Source organism: Tupaia chinensis, unplaced genomic scaffold (genome assembly GCF_000334495.1).
Source record: "Tupaia chinensis unplaced genomic scaffold, TupChi_1.0 Scaffold138666_1, whole genome shotgun sequence".
Lineage (NCBI taxonomy): Eukaryota > Metazoa > Chordata > Mammalia > Scandentia > Tupaiidae > Tupaia > Tupaia belangeri.
This window is the reverse complement of record NW_006198558.1, coordinates 492,544-500,170: the sequence shown is the minus strand read 5'-3', so window position 1 is coordinate 500,170 and position 7,627 is coordinate 492,544. Positions and strand designations below refer to the sequence as shown.

Below are 7,627 nucleotides of genomic sequence, written 5' to 3'. Positions count from 1 at the left end.
GAGGCCGGCCGGGCCGCGGGCCGCCAGCCCGTAACGGTCGCGGGGGTGAGGGGCGGGAGGGAAGGAGGGGGGTTTAAATTATATTTTTTAAAACGGAGAGCGAGAGCTGGAGGCATCAGCAAGCCAGGTGTCGCTGCTTCCTGCCGCACAGGGCTCGGTGTCCTGGTCCCTCCCTCCCCACACCCCTCCCCTTCTGCCCTCCCTCTGGAGCCGTGCGGCGCTTAAGAAGCTGCGGCGGCGGCGGAGGAGCGGGCGGCCGCGCAGCCCGGCCGCTGCGGAGAAGGAGGGAGGGAAGCACAAAGCCGGCGCGCGCTGCGAGGTAATCCTGAAGGGAGCGGAGGCGCCGTCCTGCCGCCCCTCCTCCCGGCCAGGGCACGGGCTCCCGCTCGGGGCTGCTGCGGGGACCCTCCGGGGGGTCGCGCGGGGCGAGGGGACTCCCTATTGGCTGTCCTCGCGGCCTCAGGTGAACCCCTCTCCTGGGCGGGAATGGGAGCCTCTGGTGGACCGAGGCGACGTACCCGAGGGGGCGCGTGCAGGGGCGACCGTGCGCGGTCTCCCGGAGCCGGGGAGCGGGCCCGAATCTCCCGACCCTCCCCGGCTTGCTCTGGCTTCCCCCGGGAGGGCGGGGATCCCTGAAATCAAATGCTGGAAGAAACCTCGGGGATTTCGGGACCTTGAGCCCTGAAGGTGCGCTGCAGGAGGCTGGGAGGTTCCCGCGCTTGGAAGCGGTGGAGGAAAGAGAGGGAGTGTTGGTTTCTTTAGTTTTGTTTATCCCCTCATTTATAAAAACTTACATTGCACGTTGGAAGTGTCTAACCACCTTTCTCCTCCAATCCGCACCTCCCAGACCCCCAACAACGACAACACACACACAGACATACACACATACCATCCCTACAAACGTACACGTTAGGTTGCGCTTCCTGCCTTGGGTGACAAGCAGATTGGCAGCGGGTCTGATTTGCTGGTGTTTGGGGCACGTCCAGCGTCTTTGGAGGTATGCTGTTAAAGCTGAGGCAGGACCAAGGTAGAATAAGCTGGGCCTCTATTAAAATGGCAAGAATGGCCTCAGGTGAACTTTTTTGTTGCCGAGATTTAATTGCAAGTAGCTACCTGTTTAAATGAGAGCGCAAGGAAAACCACTAATTTTCTTGGCACTTGTTCTCTGTGGCAATTGACCTGCCAGAGTAGTATGGAATTTAACTCAGCCAAAAAGCATTGAGTGAGGATTACGTGCAGGATTGGTGAAGGAATTGATAAGATTCGGGGCGTTGGAACCAGCTACAAAACCTGTGTGCATGTTTATACTAAATTTTGCGACATTTTAAATTCAGCAGTGTGAAATGGTTGCTTTTCTTAGAATGGATTTTATCTACATGGTGCCCCGGTACATTGCATTTTGGTTTGAGACTTCTAAGTGAGAGCATTGTATAGGAGAATAAAATAAGAATAGATGTAATTTTGTTTTGAATTTAAGATACTTGACTACAAAAGAGATTTGTATAACTGAGGTATGAGACTAATAAGTTTAAGTTATTTTTAGCATTTAACTTACATTGAACATTTGTAGGTTTTATTATTTTTAAGTTAAGGTTTGTTTCTTTTTTTTAAATAAACCTGTTTTTTAAAATTATTTATTTATTTTTACTCGTTCATTCATTTTGATTTGACCAGAGAGAGACACAGAGAGAAAGAGAAGGAAAGTGAGAAAGCAAGCCACCAGGTCTGGGGCTCAAACCGTGGTCAGCCATGTGGGAGTGTCCAGCATCTTAACCACCACGCCACCTGATGGTCCCTAAGGTTTGTTTCTTGAAAGAGAAACAGGTATCTCTCTCAGAGTCTTGCCACACCTCAATCCTCCCGGCAGCCAGCTAGCCAGCCAGGATCACAGGCAGGAATCCCAGTGTGTTTAGGTGAACCCGGGATCTGAACTGGGGTCTCCCATGTAGCTCCAGTACCACACAGCAGTGCCCAACTGCTTGGTTGTGGTGGCTGGGCCATATAAAGTTTGTAATGTAAGTCTCCCTTGCTTTGTATTTGCACTATAACTTGTTTTCCATTGCTAAAACTGAGCAGATTAACTTTACAGAGGGAGAACCAGAAAACAAATGGCCACTTTTGCTACATTTAGCTTTTCCACTTTGGAAAGAATTCAATCTGTGCTCTTTTTTTCTTTATCGTATTTATTTATTTAATGAGAGGGAGAGACAGATACCGCTGACAGGGTCAGCCTTGCAGGCTTATGTGGCTTTCCATGTTCAAGTGGACCTGGGATCTGAATCTGGGTCTCCCATGTAGCTCTTGTAGTGCACAGCGGTGCTCTACTGCCTGGGCCACTGTGGCCAGGCCTGCACTAACTTGCTAACTCTTAAACGTGATAAAAAATGTTAGCATTTTGGTAATAGTTGTTTTGAAAGAAAAAAAATGGTGGCCAAATGATAGTGCAGGGTAAAACTTGATGTTCTAAGAGGCTGACCCATGTGGGACGGTTCTGGGTTTGCATTCCCATTAGTAAATTGCACACATGCGTGGCTCTGATCTGTGGCTAGCAGAAGCTGGGGGGGTGGGTGGTTCACAGCATCAAGACCTTGTTGGGGTTTGCTGTGTCTCCGTCTCTTCTCAATCATGGAAGAAATAAATTTAAAAAGAAAAAAAAAGTGGTATGCCTATTTTGAATGTTAAAAATAATAGGAGTTCTTGAGATAGCTGGTTATGAGACTAATTATATTCCAGCTTTTTACATATATGTGATAAACAGACTGTAGGTGTTGTGGAGGTTACGGTGGCTGGATCCCACATGGCTTACTGTGGTTCAAGTCCTGGACCCAGCAGCTTGAAAATCACACCTGACCTGTGTGCACACATGGCTAAATTCTTGAGACTAGAGATGGGATTGCAGTGTGGCCTTACCCTTGTGGTGTGATTTCTCACTTTTCCTCCTTCTCTGACCATTGCACATCCTCTGTGGCAAAAACCTTTAAAAAAAAAATGAAAGAAAAATATTAACATTTGACATTATTACACAGGTTATACGACATATGGGAAATATTTATTTTAGATGATAGAAGGATTATATTTTCAGAATGTAAGTTTTAACCATTGACTGAAAAGTGAATGATAAAATTGCACCTATTGCTATTTCTAATGCCTTTTTTCAATAATGTTATGCTGGGGTAATTGGTGAGTTTCTGCTCAGTAACGTTTAAAGTGTGGATTTGGTCTTTGTAAGAATGTCTTTTGAGACTAAGAGCACATGCTGTCAGTCACACTCTACCCCCTACTCGCAGTCCTAAAACAGGTACAGTGTGGTGTCCAGGTTTTGAGGTTGTGAGGCTTCTCAAAGGATGCCGATCATGTTGGCGTGCTTTTGTCACGTGTAAGCCTCCAGGTGGGTAACTGGTTAATCTCGCCTGTCTCCAAGCAGTTGGACAGGAGTACCAGGCAGCATGTATGTATGTGAGTACTTCAACAACTTTGTGGAAAATGGTATCACCATAAGAATTTCTTTTGATGCATAAAATTTTGAGCTTTTTTATAATATGCACTTTCTGTGAGCTTTTTGAAGATCCATTGTATGTTATCAGGGTATTAAAAGCTTTTCTGTTGAGGAAAGAAATCACTAAATGGCTTCAAATCCAACTCTAAACAAACGGATCTTGTATTCCTAGAATGTTAGGGAACCTATCATATCTTCAGTAAGTGTTTTATGTTTTTATCGTTATTAGCATATAAAATGAAAGACTGTGTCTTTTTACCATGAGGTGGTATATGCTACCCAGCATTTGAAGAGTCAGCATTTTGTTTTTAAAAAGAATGATTTATTTAATCCCAATTATTATTATTATTTAATTTTACCAGATAGAGACAGAGAAAGGAAAAATGAGAAAGCAAGCCTCCAGGTTCGGGACTCAAACTGCCGTCGGTCATGTGGAAATCGAGTGCCTTTAACCACCACGCCACATACCGCACCCCCCCAACCACCTTTTTTTTTTGAGAGAGAAATTTTTCCTTAGGATGTGTGCACTCGCCTGAGAGAGACAGCAGAAAGCGAGAAATCATCCCTGGAGGGGATGACCACACCACAATCCCGTCTCCATTTTCCTCTTGAGATTTTGAGTATGCATTCATATGTGCCTAGTGTGAGTTTTTTAGGCCACTGATCCGGAAAAACTCCTACGGTCCACTCTACAGGAGTCTAGCAAGGTAACCATTAGGCCATTTGCTGGTCTGGCTGTTTCTGAATCCAGAGTGTGGCTTAATTGTGCTATTTCACTCATGATAATCTGGTAATCATTGCAAATAATTGAAAGGTCTTCACAGTATTCCGGAGACTACTGGGTGCTCCTGTTTTGTTTAGCCACACCCTCTTGTATTAATACCACCAACAGGTAGTATTTAAATCTGAAGGGTGTTCATTAATCTGCATTAAGTAGAGTCACCTTTTGACTTTGAAAGAGCATTCTTTTTTGATACACACAATATATGTGTAGCTTCGTTGCCAGAGTTGGGCCAGAGTATGTTGTTTTTTTTTAATTACAGAAGATATTAAAGTTTTTTATTTTTATTTTTAAGTTTGTGTACAGCTCCAGAGTTGTCCGTAAACACTAATGCCTGTTGGAGAATCTGGATTGCACTAGATCAGTAGGCCTGATTTTCTTCTGATGACCAATACCATATCAACTTGAGATAGGTTTTAACTTTTTTTTTTTTCCTAAATACCACCCGAGTTGCCTCCTAAAACTAACATAAACAAAAAGATGTAACTTATGGCTTATGCTTGATCACTCACATTCTTCAAGGAATTGTGTTGGCGCTTTTACCAGTGTAATTGATGTCAGCGGAATTAATTATAACCTACATTAGGAGCTACTTTAATGTTTAGAATTATTATAGATAGATGATATATCTTTTGTTGACAGTTTCTTGAAATGTGATGATAGAAAAAAATGTTTAAACAAGCATACATGTAATTTAGAAAGTGTAAGCTGTAGTGAATATACAGGTTACTAATCTGTTTCTCACACTATATTAAAACTTTTTTTGCTGTAATCAGTATTTGGTGCTGTTTTGATTTCTTTGAAAATATTTATTTAGGGTTTGAGTAGAAAAAGCTTTAAATATCTAATCAAGAGTGCTATCCTTTTTAAGCATAGACCTATTTGAAATTATTCAAACCCAATTTGGAATTAATTGAAGTCTTAGACTATGTCATGCTATTGAAATTAAAAATGAGTATCTCACTTTTTTCTGTCATGTCTTCAAAGTAAATACTTTATCGTTTGAATTTGGGATCCATGCCAGAGTATTTTTTTTTTTTGAGGTTTTTGTTATATGGTACTCACCAGAGAGACAGAAAGCAAGAAATCACCCCCCCCTCTCAAGGGGAATGGCCACCCCACAGCCCCTTCTCTATTCTCCTCTTAGGATTTTGGGCACGCACGCACCAGGCATGGTTTTTCAGCTGCCTGGTCTGGGGCTCAAACTGCGGTCAACTACATGGGAGTCTAGCTATGTAACCATTACAGCATCTGCTGGTCCCCATGCCAGAGTATTAACAGGTAAGATTGTTATCTTTTGAATCCTGCCAGAGGTTAAATTATCTTGGCCAAAAGTCCAAACAGTTTCAATTTTTATTGTAATGAGTTGTATATGTTTATAGTCATCTCTTAAAATTGTTTAATTAACTATGTCTTGAAAAGTAAATTTTACTTTTTCTCTACTAATAGCTTATTGTGCGTGTGTGTGTGTTTGTGTAACCATACTACGTGCGAGAGTCTCTTTCAGGTAAAATTAAAAATTATTCACTTGATATTCAGGCAGTAATTATTTAGTGAGTACCGGACCTGGCAGGTAGCATGGTGGTTGAGGCACTGAACTTCCACATGTCCGACTGTGGTTCAAGTCCCGGACCTGGCGACTTGCTTTCTCATTTTCCTTTTCTCTTTCCATCTCTCTCTGGTGAGCACACATACCCTATAGCAAATGAAAAATAATAATGTTAAATCAAATTAAATAAATCTTTAAAAGAAGGAAAAAAATGATAAATAATGAACAAAATATTTGTTGAGTACCAACAGAGCAACCGTGGTTTTTGGTCTTTTTGTTACCTGTTTCGTGTGTGAATTAATAATGGATATGTCTCAAAATAAAGTGCAAAATTAATTGCCTCGTTGAAAACATACTGGAATGTTAAGCGAGTACTTTTTAACCCTAAAGCCTTAGATGGTAGCAGAGATAATGAGAATCAGAGTCTCTTGTTTCTTAAAGCTATTTTGAGTTGAGTATCTTTTAAAAGCTTCATTAGTGATCTCTGTCAGGCTTCTAGGACATTACTTACCCCACTGAAGGAACAATTTAGTGAAGAATATCCTAGAGACCTTAAAGAATGAATCTGGTGCTCAGAATTGTCTAGCATAATCCAAGCAGTAGGATGATCACCAAAAGGGATACAATGGCTGAAACCTATCTTTGATTTTAAAAATCTTACTGCCCTAACTTTGCTTCTTAAGAAAATAGTACAGACTAGTTTTAACTAGTTAACAATAAACTATTCTTTAAGACTCAGGACTAGCAGTTGGCGTAATGGCCATGTCGCTGGACTCCCATGTAGTCGACCGTGGTTCGAGTCCCAGACCTGGTGACTTAAACTCAGGCCAAGCGTGTGTTGCGTGTGTGCCCAAGATCCCGAGAGGAGAATGGAGGAGAAGGGATTGCAACGTGACCATTGCCCCTGGGGGGGAGTGATTTCTTGCTTTCTGTCTCTCTGTCTGTCTCTGTGTGGCGAGCACACATGCCCTATAACAAAAACCTCTCCAAAAATAAAAATAAAAAAATAACTCATAGGTTTTGCTACATGGCTATATCTTTATAATAAGGTTAGATCTAAATTTACCCTTTTCCTGATGCCATACTGATATGTATCACCAATGTATTTGTTACATTTACTGTTCTTGTTTAATGTTAGCTTCAGTTAAAGCATAGTTAGAAATGATAAAACTTGCTGATAATAGATGAACTTTGTTTTGTTTAAAATTCCCCAGAACTGGCCTTTAAGATACTGGTGTATAAGCAGTACATTAACTAATGTTTAAGATTGCTAGCTCTTCAGACAATGCTATAGTTTGATCCTAGAGTTATAAAACTTTTTTTTTTTTTCTGAAGTGGACATGTATATGAAATCTGTAGGATAAAAAATTTCCCACAGCTAGTCAGGGGTACATATCTGAGAATTTTAAAGGATAGTAACATTAGTTATTAAAACTAATGTCTCAGGGGCCAGCAGGTGGTGTGGTCATTAAGGCACTAGACTTCCACATTGCCGACCATGCTTTGAGTCCTGGACCACAGCTTAAAACTCATGCCTGGTGGGAACCAGCAGTTAGCGTAATGGCTATGTCGCTGGATTCCCACGTAGTCGACCGCGGTTCGTGTCCCGGACCCGGTGGCTTAAAACTCACGCCGGGCGCGTGTGCGTGCGTGCCCAAGATCCCGAGAGGAGAATGGAGGAGAAGGGATTGCGGCGTGACCATCCCCCCTGGGGGGTGATTTCTCGCTTTCTGTCTCTATGTCTCTCTCTGTCTGTCTGGCGAGCGCACGCGCCCTACAGTGAAAATCTCTCCAAAAAAAA

General features: G+C 42.4%; 1 protein-coding gene across 3 annotated transcripts in view; it reads left to right on the top strand.

Moving 5' to 3' along the window:
• ADD3 (adducin 3) overlaps positions 1-7,627 on the top strand; it is a 196,083-nt gene that overhangs the window by 19,800 nt on the left and 168,656 nt on the right. For 2 of the 3 annotated variants that reach the window (XM_006161613.3, XM_006161609.3), the window contains exon 1: positions 89-319. The exons of the other annotated variant lie outside the window; for it this stretch is intronic. The gene's annotated coding sequence lies outside the window, so the exon portion shown is untranslated. Of the gene's footprint in view, positions 1-88; positions 320-7,627 lie in introns of those variants that run through there. 3 annotated transcript variants of the gene reach the window in all.